Source organism: Rhinopithecus roxellana, chromosome 2, assembly GCF_007565055.1.
Source record: "Rhinopithecus roxellana isolate Shanxi Qingling chromosome 2, ASM756505v1, whole genome shotgun sequence".
Taxonomy (NCBI): Eukaryota; Metazoa; Chordata; class Mammalia; order Primates; family Cercopithecidae; genus Rhinopithecus; species Rhinopithecus roxellana.
Window position 1 is genome coordinate 51,051,528 of NC_044550.1, and position 11,980 is coordinate 51,063,507.

Here is an 11,980-nt window from a genome sequence, read left to right on the forward strand (position 1 = left end):
TTTATTCTCCATTGCTGGAAGGTTGAAGGAGATCTATACCTGGGACATTTCTCAAAAGTATGATATAAGAATTTAGAGCTAAGATGGAATTTATGGCTGTGCATGAGTTAAACAGTGAGATGTCTCCAGGCAGAAGCAGAGATATTTCTGATATGAGCCAATCTGGGATACCTGATTGAGGTGGGATAGAACATTGAGAGGAGTGTTTTTCCTAATAGAGAATGGCTTGTCAATTTACAAACTTGGGTTTCTCCAAGATGATTTGATAACTTCCTCCAAAGTCTTTACCAACAGATGAGAAGATTCTCCTTTTTGTCTTGTTGAGTGAGGTATGTTTCACCAAACATTTCAATTATAATAATTTTTCTTTAAAACAATTATATATGGAACACTTCACGAATTTGCGTGTCATCCTTGTGCAGGGGCCATGCAAGTCTTCTCTTTATTGTTCCAATTTTAGTATATGTGCTGCTGAAGCCAGCACTCACCAAACATTTCACCTTGTTCATAGCCAAGATCTGCATATTAGTATCTTAGTCTTCTCAATACTTTAAAAATGCCTCTTGCATTTTTTGATCTTTGTTATCTACTTAGGAGTTAGTCACTATGTTCTATGTACTTTGTATATGACTGCAAACAGAGAGGATGGAGAGGTGCTTATGCTTTTGAGCTTAATTGGGAGAGTAGATAAAACAAATAGCTATGCAAATAATCATAGTTTTGATCAAAATGCCCTGAAGGAGACATATAGGATGTAATGACGTATGTAGACAATGAGGGACTAACTTAAACATGGAGGGTCAGGAAGGCTTCCCTCAGGATTACAGCTTGAGCTGAGACATAGAGGTTGAATAGGAGTTAGGTTAAGAGGGGTGGGGTGGAGGGAGTAGGGGTTTGGGACAGAAGCAGGTATTAAGGCCAGAGGTGGAAAGTAGCTCAGCCTACTGCAGACATCTTAAGACCTGTGTTTCTGGATTGCAGTGAAGGGAAGAGATTGGTGAGAGAGAAGATTCTCCTTTCTTTTCCAATGCTGAGACCAACAACTTTTAATATTTGAAGATGTTTCATCTTATCAAATGTGCTAATCTTTACAATCTTCTAGGAAGCAGGTAGAGGAAGTAAATGGAAACATTGCAAGGAGGGGACATAGGCTATTTTTGGTACATGCTCCACGAAAGCATCGAAAAACCACAATTCTGCCTGTCTCATTTGACTTCCATGCTCCATGTCTTAAGCTGCGTTGACCAATCAGAGAGGCAAACAGTATCTAATATTTGAGTCATCCCCATCCTTTCAAAATCCATTTGAAGACTGGTCATTTTTTTTCTCTGTTAGGTGCTTGGAAAATTTTCAGAAGAACAAATCAGGCAGAGCAGTGAATGCTGTGTGTGCACACATTCCCTCTGGCCTGGTGTTTCCAGTTCAGTGGGCCAATTCTCACTTGTCATATTGAATCCTTTATTACAACAAAATATTATTTTAAAGCTGCACTAACAGTAATTAGAAGCAATTGAGTTTTATCAACTAACACAAACTGTGGGATTTGAAACTTGGATTTTAGCTGGTATTTTAATGAAGTGTGTGTTAACAACACCAAATCTTCTGTCAGGGCAGCAGCTGAGTTGCATATACAGACCTTTGATGGGGGACCATGTGTTAACGCTCAGAGGCGTCAGGCTCATGTGGGACTCTGCACATCCATACCTCACAGATCTGTCTCCCAGGCCCATTTTTACTTTCTCCTTCTCCTAATGAAAATTCTGATCATCCTTACATTGTTTTGATAAAAATTTGGAATTAAAGATGATTATTCCCATATGGACATATTAATAATACATATTTAGATGTGAGTAATGATGACTTAAATTTTCTCTTTGCTCAACTGTCTCATTTCAGCCTAAGATGTTAAAAGGACACATAGTACAGAATGTTAGAACCTATTTAGTGAGAAGCAGGAGGTTAAGGAGGAAGAGAGAATAAAATGAAGGAGAAGGATGCTCTCTGACTTTCAGTTAGCATTTCTAGTGGAATAAATGTATGCAGGAAGCAGGTTGGTTTCTCTTTTTAAAAGATAACCTTCTAAACCGTGGTCAAGGGCCTTTTCAGTTGAACATTTTCAAAGAATAACTTACAATTTACTAAAGAAGCTCACACAGCTAAAGCCAAGACCATCACGGCAGAATGGAGCCTTTTAAACTATGAAAGCTATGCTCCTATAAGGACAAAATCTAGACTAGAGAAATATGTATCATAAGCTTTGCAGAGAGATTTTACCTAATCAGCATGCAATTCAAACTAAAATCTAGTACTTTTAACTTTTTATCTGCTCTTCCTATTTTGACCAATGCCAGAAGTAGATGCTCTTTGCCCAAAGAAGATAACACAGTGGTGTGGTTTGACTGTGTTTCCACCCAAATCTCATCATCTTGATTGTAGTTCCCATAACCCCCCCATGTCGTGGGAGGGACCAAGTGGGAAGTGACTGAATCATATGGGGCAGTTTCCCCATGCTGTTCTCGTGATAGTGAGTGAGGCTCATGAGATCTGATGGTTTCAAAAGCATCTGGCATTTCCCCTGCTTGCACTCATTCTCTCTCCTCCTGACCTGTGAAGAAGTGCCTTCTGCCATGATTGTAAGTTCCCTGAGGCCTCCCCAGGCATTCAGAACTGTGAGTTAATTAAGCCTCTTTCCTTTATAAATTTCCTGGTCTTGGGCAGTTCTTTATAGCAGCATGAAAATGGACTAATACAGTATTTGGTACTGTAGTAGTCAGGTGCTGCTATAAGAATACCCAAAAATGTGGAAGCAACTTTGAAGCTGGGTAACAGGCAGAGGTTGGAACAGTTTGAAGGGCTCAGAAGAAGACAGGAAAATGTGGGAAAGTTTGGAACTTTCTAGAGGCTTGTTGAATGGCTTTGACCAAAATGCTGATAGTGATCTGTACAATGAAGTCCAGGCTGAGGTGGTCTCAGATGGAGATGAGGAATTTGTTGGAACTGGAATAAAGGTGTTCTTGCTGTGCTTTGGCAAAAAGACTGGCAGCATTTTGCCCCTGCCTTGGAGATCTTTGGAACTTTGAAGTTGAGAGAGATGATTTAGGGTATCTGGCAGAAGAACTTTCTAAGCAGCAAAGTTTCAAGAGGAAGCAGAGCATAAAAGTTTGGAACATTTGCAGCTTGAGGAGACAATAGAAACGAAAACCCCATTTTCCGGGGAGAAATTCAAGCAGGCTGCAGAAATTTGCATAAGTAACAGGGAGCTCAGTGTTAATTACCAAGACCATGGGGAAATGTCTCCAGGGCATGTCAGAGACCTTCATGCCAGCTCCTCCCACCACAGGCCCAGAAGCCTAGGAAGGAAAAATGGTTTTGTGGGCCAGGCCCAAGGCCACCCTGCTCTGTGCAGCCTCAGGCCGTGGTGCATCCCAGCTGCATTGGCTCCAGCCTAAAAAAGGATCAAAGACTAAAAGGGGTCAAAGTACAGTTCAGGCCATTACTTCAGAGGGTGCAAGCCCCAAGTTTTGATGACTTACATGTGGTATTGAGCCTCTGGGTGCACAAAAGTCAAGAATTGAGGTTTGGGAATCTCTGCCTAGATTTCGGAGGATGTATGGAAATACCTGAATGTCCAGGCAGAAGTTTTCTGCAGGGATGGAACTCTCATGGATAACTTCTGCTAAGGCAATTCAGAAGGGAAATGTGGGACTGGAGAAGAGTACCCACTGGGGCTATCTAGTGGAGCTATGAGAAGAGGGCCACCGTTCTCTAGACCCCAGAAGGGTAGATCCACTGACAGCTTGCATCGTGTGCCTGTAAAAACCTCAGGCACTCAATGCCAGCTATGAAAGCAGCTTGGAGGGAGGATGTACCCTGCAAAGTCACAGGGGCAGAGCTGCCCAAGACCATGGGAGTCCACCTCTTGCATCAGTGTGACCTGGATGTGAGATATGGAGTTAAAGGAAATCATTTTGGAGCTTTAAGATTTAATGACTGCCTTGCTGGATTTCAGACTTGCATGGGGCTTGTAACCCCTTTGTTTTGACCCATTTCTCCCCCTTGGAAAGGGTAGGGTGTATTTATCCAATGCCTGTAACCCCATTGTATTTTGGAAGGAACTAACTTGTGTTTGATTTTACTGGCTCATATGCAGAAGGGACTTGCCTTGTCTCAGATGAGATTTTGGACTTGGACTTTTGAGTTAATGCTGGAATGAGTTAAAACTTTGGGGGACTGTTTTTGAAGGCATGATTGTGTTTTGAAATGTGAAGACATGATATTTGGGAGGGGCTGGGGGGAATGATATGGTTTGGCTGTGCCCCCACCCAAATGTCATTTTGAATTGTAGTTCCCATAATCCCCATGTGTTGTGGGAGGGACCCACTGGGAAGTGATTGGCTCATGGGGATGGTTTCCCTCATCCTGTTCTCATGATAGTGACTGAGGCTCATGAGATCTGATGGTTTTATAAGCATCTGGCATTTCCCCTGCTTGCACTCATTCTTTCTCTTCCTGCCCTTTGAAGAGTTGCCTTCTGCCATGATTGTAAGTTTCCTGAGGTCTCCCCAGCCATGTGGAGCTGTGAGTCAATTAAAACTCTTTTTTTTGTAAATTACCCAGTCTTGGGTATTTCTTCATAGCAACATGAGAACAGGCTCATACACACAGTTATTCCATTTCTAGTGGGTTTTATCTTGGTAAGAGAAATGGCCCAGGATTTCTTTGATGCCCATAGAAATCTACTCCACACCTATGCTTATACAGTCTGGAAGCGTGAGGGTATTAATACCAAGAGGACTACCCTCAACCAACAGGGAATGGGAACTGGTGGATACATGCTTCCCTCTTTATCCATTTGGGCTATTTCAAACACATTCGATAAGAATTGTCAGGCAGTCCCATGGAACTAAGAACCAGTAACCTGTAGTGTTGGCTAGTATAATAATGCATTATTGTGTATACTTTTCTTTCTTCCTTCTTCATTCATTCTAATACATCTGATCCCTGATATCATATTCTTAATAAATTACCTATCTTAGGCTCTGCTTTCAGAGAGTGTCAGTTGAGACCAAAAGAGTTCCCAGAAAGCAGACCCTTAGGATGGGATTTCAGAGTTGGATCCTCCACCTGTTAAACTATAGCAAAAACTCCATTGCTGATTTTAAGTGAGTGGTGACAATATAACCCCTAGCATACTGTAGCACCACAATTACTAATATACTCATCTACAGTGGATTGAGATAAGGTACAGGCTTGTTTTAGGCTGTGGCATTTGAGTGGTATAGAGGCTATGGGGCTATGGTAACTGTAAGAGTTATCTACTTGGTTGGCATCTATTAACTCCTTTATAAACCTTGAAAAGAGGAAATACTGGGCATGATATGAAAATCAAAATCTTTCTATGGCAATAATTAAAGAGACCCTTATCTCCTTCTGCCATGGGAAATCACATCCAGGATCTAATTGTAAGGGTATGTATGGGTAGCTGAACTGCAAAGAACACTTGAATGCACAGCCTTGATAAGTTTCATATGACAAAGTCAGGGCCCTAAGAGTAAATAAGTGTGATCTTGAGCTCTCATTAGAGAATATTTGGGCAGTGAAAATCTTAAACCCCTTAGATTCCTCTGAATTCTTCAGTCTGGCAGAATTAGCCTCCTCCCCTCTTATAAGAAGATAATAGCTTCACCTTGCCTGGAGACCTTGCAAAGACCTCATCGGAGGCAAATGTCCTGCAAGATGTCCTTGGCACTGCCCTGGAATTTCTCTCACTTCCCTTATTGCCTCCAGACTGATAACAAGGGTCAGGTTTTGGTACAGTTCAAAATAGAGAAATACTTTCCCAACTCTGTGCAGAAAGAGCTTACACACCAAAAGACCTTCCCATTCTTGCTAATGCTCATGGACAGTAGCATAATAACATTTGTGGGAATGGATATCTTGTTGAACTAGGGTGGTAGGGGAAGGAGATAGAATCTAAGGCTGACAAGAGGAAAATGTGTTGACATTGGAGCATTCACCCATGACTTGAGGTTCAGGGTACTGGGACGGACACCTGGAATTGATTCTAATATGATCCTGTAATGGCTCCTTGGCCCTTAGACATGATGATGAGGTGGGGACACTGGAACTGCCTTGGCAGAGTGTTGTGGAAGGGGTCAGAAGGCCCAAGAAACCTGGCAGTGTTAGAAAGAGTTGATTCTGCAAGAACAGATCCTACTGCTTGATTCGGTTTCATGGTTGGCTGTGGAGGATATTACCTTCCCTGAGGTAGTGTGGAATTCACTGGTGAGAGGGCCTATAGCATGTTTGAGAAGCTCAGTTATAACTTTATTTGAAGGCTGTGTTGACAATAAAAGATGCTACCATGAAATGGAGCTCCTGGAATTCCAGCTTCCAGGATTCCAGAATGGCAGAAGCCAGATGATAGCATTTAATCATCTTAGGCATGGTTATTTATCCTAACAGGCAGTAAGGCCAGAGTGGCTAACAAGATACCAGAACCTACAGAGGTCTGTGGTGGCAAATGGAACATGGCAGATAAGATGTTAGATGCTAGGGTGTCAATGAACTTTTAAAATCAAAATTAATTGATAACTGGTGATCAAAATCCTGATATCAGCCACTAGAATGGGAAATTACAGACCTCAACATTGGACCTTGGACCATGGGCATTTATATTCTGTGAGGACTCTTGGAGACCAGCTAGTTTTCCCTTGAAGAAATCTCATCTGCAGCTTTTTCCTTCAAAAACTGAAAATCTTGAAGAAAGGTGCTTTTCATGGGCTTCAATAGCTTGGATCAACTACAAGATACTCGTAGTGATTCATACAGAGTAGGCTGAAAAGTTAACAGCATCAGTGTTATTAGAGTGTTTATTAGAAATTCAGAATCTATATTTTAATAAGATTCTCCAGGTTATTCAAGATTGAGCAGCATTGCCTTAGCAAGCTTAGCGCTATCTAATGGAGAAAGGAGGAGGGATGTCGGGGGTGGGCAGGGACAGAGAGGGGGAAGAGAGAGAGAGAGAGAGAGAGAGAGAAATTGACTGAGTAGGTGGAAAGAGATATTTCAGCCATCGTAGGATGTGGAATGTTGGGTGTGAGATGGCACTGAAGAGATACTATAGATGTGGCTCTGGATGATTTTGAATAAGGAATTAAAGTGACTCAGAAAGCAAAATATACTAATAAAATCTCACCAGTTTACACACAAAAAAGAAAGAAAATGTAATGTTTGCGTTTTTTTGAAAAAATCAAAAAACCTCGGTTTAACAAGTAACAAAATACTGTGTGTGTGTGTGTGTGTGTGTGTGTGTGTGTGTGTGTGTGTGTGGTGTGGTGTTACTTATTTATTATTATTTTTTAAAATAATTGAGATAGGGTGTCACTCTGTTGCTTGGGCTAGAGTGCAGTGGCATGATCACAGCTCACTGCAGCCTTGAACTCTCGGCCTCAGTTGTTCCTCCCACCTGAGCCTCTTGAGTATTTGGGACTACAGGTGTGAGCAACCATGCCCAGCTAATTTTTTGGTATTTTTTGTGGAGACATGGTTTCGCTGTGTTTCCCAGGCTGGTCTCAAACTCCTGAGCTCAGGCAATCCACAGCCTTGGCCTCCTAAAGTGCTGGGATTACAGGTGTTAGCCACCGCGCCTGGCCTAAGATATCATATTTTAACCTATTAAATAAGCTAAAGTAAAAAAAAAAATTCCCTCTGTAGTCAAGGGCTTGGTAAGAAACTTACTTCTCGAGAGGGGCAGAGCAAGATGGCCGAATAGGAACAGCTCCAGTCTCCAACTCCCAGCGCGAGTGACACAGAAGACCAGTGATTTCTGCATTTTCAACTGAGGTACTGGGGTCATCTCACTGGGGAGTGCCGGACAATTGGTGCTGGTCAGCTGCTGCAGCCCGACCAGCGAGAGCTGAAGCAGGACGAGGCATTGCCTCACCTGGGAAGCGCAAGAGGGAAGGGAATCCCTTTTCCTAGCCAGGGGAACTGAGACACACAACACCTGGAAAATCGGGTAATTCCCGCCCCAATACTGCGCTTTAAGAAAACGGGCACACCAGGAGATTATACCTACACCTGGTCAAGAGGGTCCCACGGCCACGGAGCCTCCCTCATTGCTAGTACAGCAGTCTGCGATCTAACCGCAAGACAGCAGCGAGGCTGGGGGAGGGGCGCCCGCCATTGCTGAGGCTTAAGTAGGTAAAGAAAGCCGCTGGGAAGCTCGAACTGGGTAGAGCTCACAGCAGCTCAAGGAAACCTGCCTGTCTCTGTAGACTCCACCTCTGGGGACAGGGCACAGCTAAACAACAAAAGGGGAAGCAGCAGAGGCCTGTGCAGACGCGAACGACTCTGTCTGACAGCTTTGAAGAGAGCAGTGGATCTCCCAACACGGAGGTTGAGATCTGAGAACGGACAGACTGCCTGCTCAAGTGGGTCCCTGACCCCTGAGTAGCCTAACTGGGAGACATCCCCCACTAGGGGCAGTCTGACACACCACACCTCACAGGGTGGAGTACACCCCTGAGAGGAAGCTTCCAAAGTAAGAATCAGACAGGTACACTCGCTGTTCAGCAATATTCTATCTTCTGCAACCTCTGCTGCTGATACCCAGGCAAACAGGGTCTGGAGTGGACCTCAGGCAATCTCCAGCAGACCTACAGCTGAGGGTCCTGACTATTAGAAGGAAAACTATTAAACAGGAAGAGCACCTATACCAAAACCCCATCAGTACGTCACCATCATCAAAGACCAGAGGCAGACAAAACCACAAAGATGGGGAAGAAGCAGGGCAGAAAAGCTGGAAATTCAAGAAATAAGAGCGCATCTCCCCCTGCAAAGGAGCGCAGCTCATCGCCAGCAACGGATCAAAGCTGGTCAGAGAATGACTTTGACGAAATGAGAGAAGAAGGCTTCAGTCCATCAAACTTCTCAGAGCTAAAGGAGGAATTACGTACCCAGCGCAAAGAAACTAAAAATCTTGAAAAAAGAGTGGAAGAATTGATAGCTAGAATAATTAATGCAGAGAAGGTCATAAATGAAATGACAGAGATGAAAACCATGACACGAGAAATACGTGACAAATCCACAAGCTTCAGTAACCGGCTCGATCAACTGGAAGAAAGAGTATCAGCGATTGAGGATCAAATGAATGAAATGAAGCGAGAAGAGAAACCAAAAGAAAAAAGAAGAAAAAGAAATGAACAAAGCCTGCAAGAAGTATGGAATTATGTAAAAAGACCAAATCTACGTCTGATTGGGGTGCCTGAAAGTGAGGGGGAAAATGGATCCAAGTTGGAAAACACTCTTCAGGATATCATCCAGGAGAACTTCCCCAACCTAGCAGGGCAGGCCAACATTCAAATTCAGGAAATACAGAGAACGCCACAAAGATACTCCTCGAGAAGAGCAACTCCAAGACACATAATTGCCAGATTCACCAAAGTTGAAATGAAGGAAAGAATCTTAAGGGCAGCCAGAGAGAAAGGTCGGGTTATCCACAAAGGGAAGCCCATCAGACTAAAAGCACACCTCTCGGCAGAAACTCTACAAGCCAAAAGAGAGTGGGGGCCAATATTCAATGTTCTTAAAGAAAAGAATTTTCAACCCAGAATTTCATATCCAGCCAAACTAAGTTTCATAAGTGAAGGAGAAATAAAATCCTTTACAGACAAGCAAATGCTTAGAGATTTTGTCACCACCAGGCCTGCCTTACAAGAGACCCTGAAGGAAGCACTAAACATGGAAAGGAACAACCGGTACCAGCCATTGCAAAAACATGCCAAAATGTAAAGACCATCAAGGCTAGGAAGAAAATGCATCAACTAACGAGCAAAATAACCAGTTAATATCATAATGGCAGGATCGAGTTCACACATAACCATATTAACCTTAAATGTTAATGGACTAAATGCTCCAATTAAAAGACACAGACTGGCAAACTGGATAAAGAGTCAAGACCTATCAGTCTGCTGTATTCAGGAGACCCATCTCACATGCAGAGACATACATAGGCTCAAAATAAAGGGATGGAGGAAGATCTACCAAGCAAATGGAGAACAAAAAAAAGCAGGGGTTGCAATCCTAGTCTCTGATAAAACAGACTTTAAACCATCAAAGATCAAAAGAGACAAGGCCATTACATAATGGTAAAGGGATCAATTAAAAAAGGAAGAGCTAACTATCCTAAATATATATGCACCCAATACAGGAGCACCCAAATTCATAAAGCAAGTCCTTAGAGACTTACAAAGAGACTTAGACTCCCATACAATAATAATGGGAGACTTCAATACTCCACTGTCAACATTAGACAGATCAACGAGACAGAAAGTTAACAAGGATATCCAGGAATTGAACTCATCTCTGCACCAAGCGGACCTAATAGACATCTATAGAACTCTCCACCCCAAATCAACAGAATATACATTCTTCTCAGCACCACATCACACTTATTCCAAAATTGACCACATAATTGGAAGTAAAGCACTCCTCAGCAAATGTACAAGAACAGAAATTATAACAAACTGTCTCTCAGACCACAGTGCAATCAAACTAGAACTCAGGACTAAGAAACTCAATCAAAACGCTCAACTACATGGAAACTGAACAACCTGCTCCTGAATGACTACTGGGTACATAACGAAATGAAGGCAGAAATAAAGATGTTCTTTGAAACCAATGAGAACAAAGATACAACATACCAGACTCTCTGGGACACATTTAAAGCAGTGTGTAGAGGGAAATTTATAGCACTAAATGCCCACAAGAGAAAGCAGGAAAGATCTAAAATGGACACTCTAACATCACAATTAAAAGAACTGGAGAAGCAAGAGCAAACACATTCAAAAGCTAGCAGAAGGCAAGAAATAACTAAGATCAGAGCAGAACTGAAGGAGATAGAGACACAAAAAACCCTCCAAAAAATCAATGAATCCAGGAGTTGGTTTTTTGAAAAGATCAACAAAATTGACAGACCACTAGCAAGACTAATAAAGAAGAGAGAAGAATCAAATAGATGCAATAAAAAATGATAAAGGGGATATCACCACCAACCCCACAGAAATACAAACTACCATCAGAGAATACTATAAACACCTCTATGCAAATCAACTAGAAAATCTAGAAGAAATGGATAATTTCCTGGACACTTACACTCTTCCAAGACTAAACCAGGCCGAAGTTGAATCCCTGAATAGACCAATAGCAGACTCTGAAATTGAGGCAATAATTAATAGCCTACCAACCAAAAAAAGTCCAGGACCAGATGGATTCACAGCTGAATTCTACCAGAGGTACAAGGAGGAGCTGGTACCATTCCTTCTGAAACTATTCCAATCAATAGAAAAAGAGGGAATCCTCCCTAACTCATTTTATGAGGCCAACATCATCCTGATACCAAAGCCTGGCAGAGACACAACAAAAAAAAGAGAATTTTAGACCAATATCCCTGTTGAACATCGATGCAAAAATCCTCAATAAAATACTGGCAAACCGGATTCAGCAGCACATCATAAAGCTTATCCACCATGATCAAGTGGGCTTCATCCCTGGGATGCAAGGCTGGTTCAACATTCACAAATCAATAAACGTAATCCAGCATATAAACAGAACCAAAGACAAGAACCACATGATTATCTCTATAGACGCAGAAAAGGCTTTTGACAAAATTCAACAGCCCTTCATGCTAAAAACGCTCAGTAAATTCGGTATTGATGGAACGTACCTCAAAATAATAAGAGGTATTTATGACAAACCAACAGCCAATATCATACTGAATGGGCAAAAACTGGAAAAATTCCCTTTGAAAACTGGCACAAGACAGGGATGCCCTCTCTCACCACTCCTATTCAACATAGTCTTGGAAGTTCTGGCTAGGGCAATCAGGCAAGAGAAAGAAATCAAGGGTATCCAGTTAGGAAAAGAAGAAGTCAAATTGTCCCTGTTTGCAGATGACATGATTGTATATTTAGAAAAC

General features: G+C 42.3%; 1 non-coding gene across 1 annotated transcript; it reads right to left on the bottom strand.

The window, feature by feature from the left end:
* Positions 1-377: 377 nt before the first annotated feature.
* Positions 378-484, bottom strand: LOC115895798. Its single transcript, XR_004055910.1, has one exon. It is a non-coding gene; the product is annotated as a U6 spliceosomal RNA (small nuclear RNA).
* Positions 485-11,980: the final 11,496 nt, after the last annotated feature.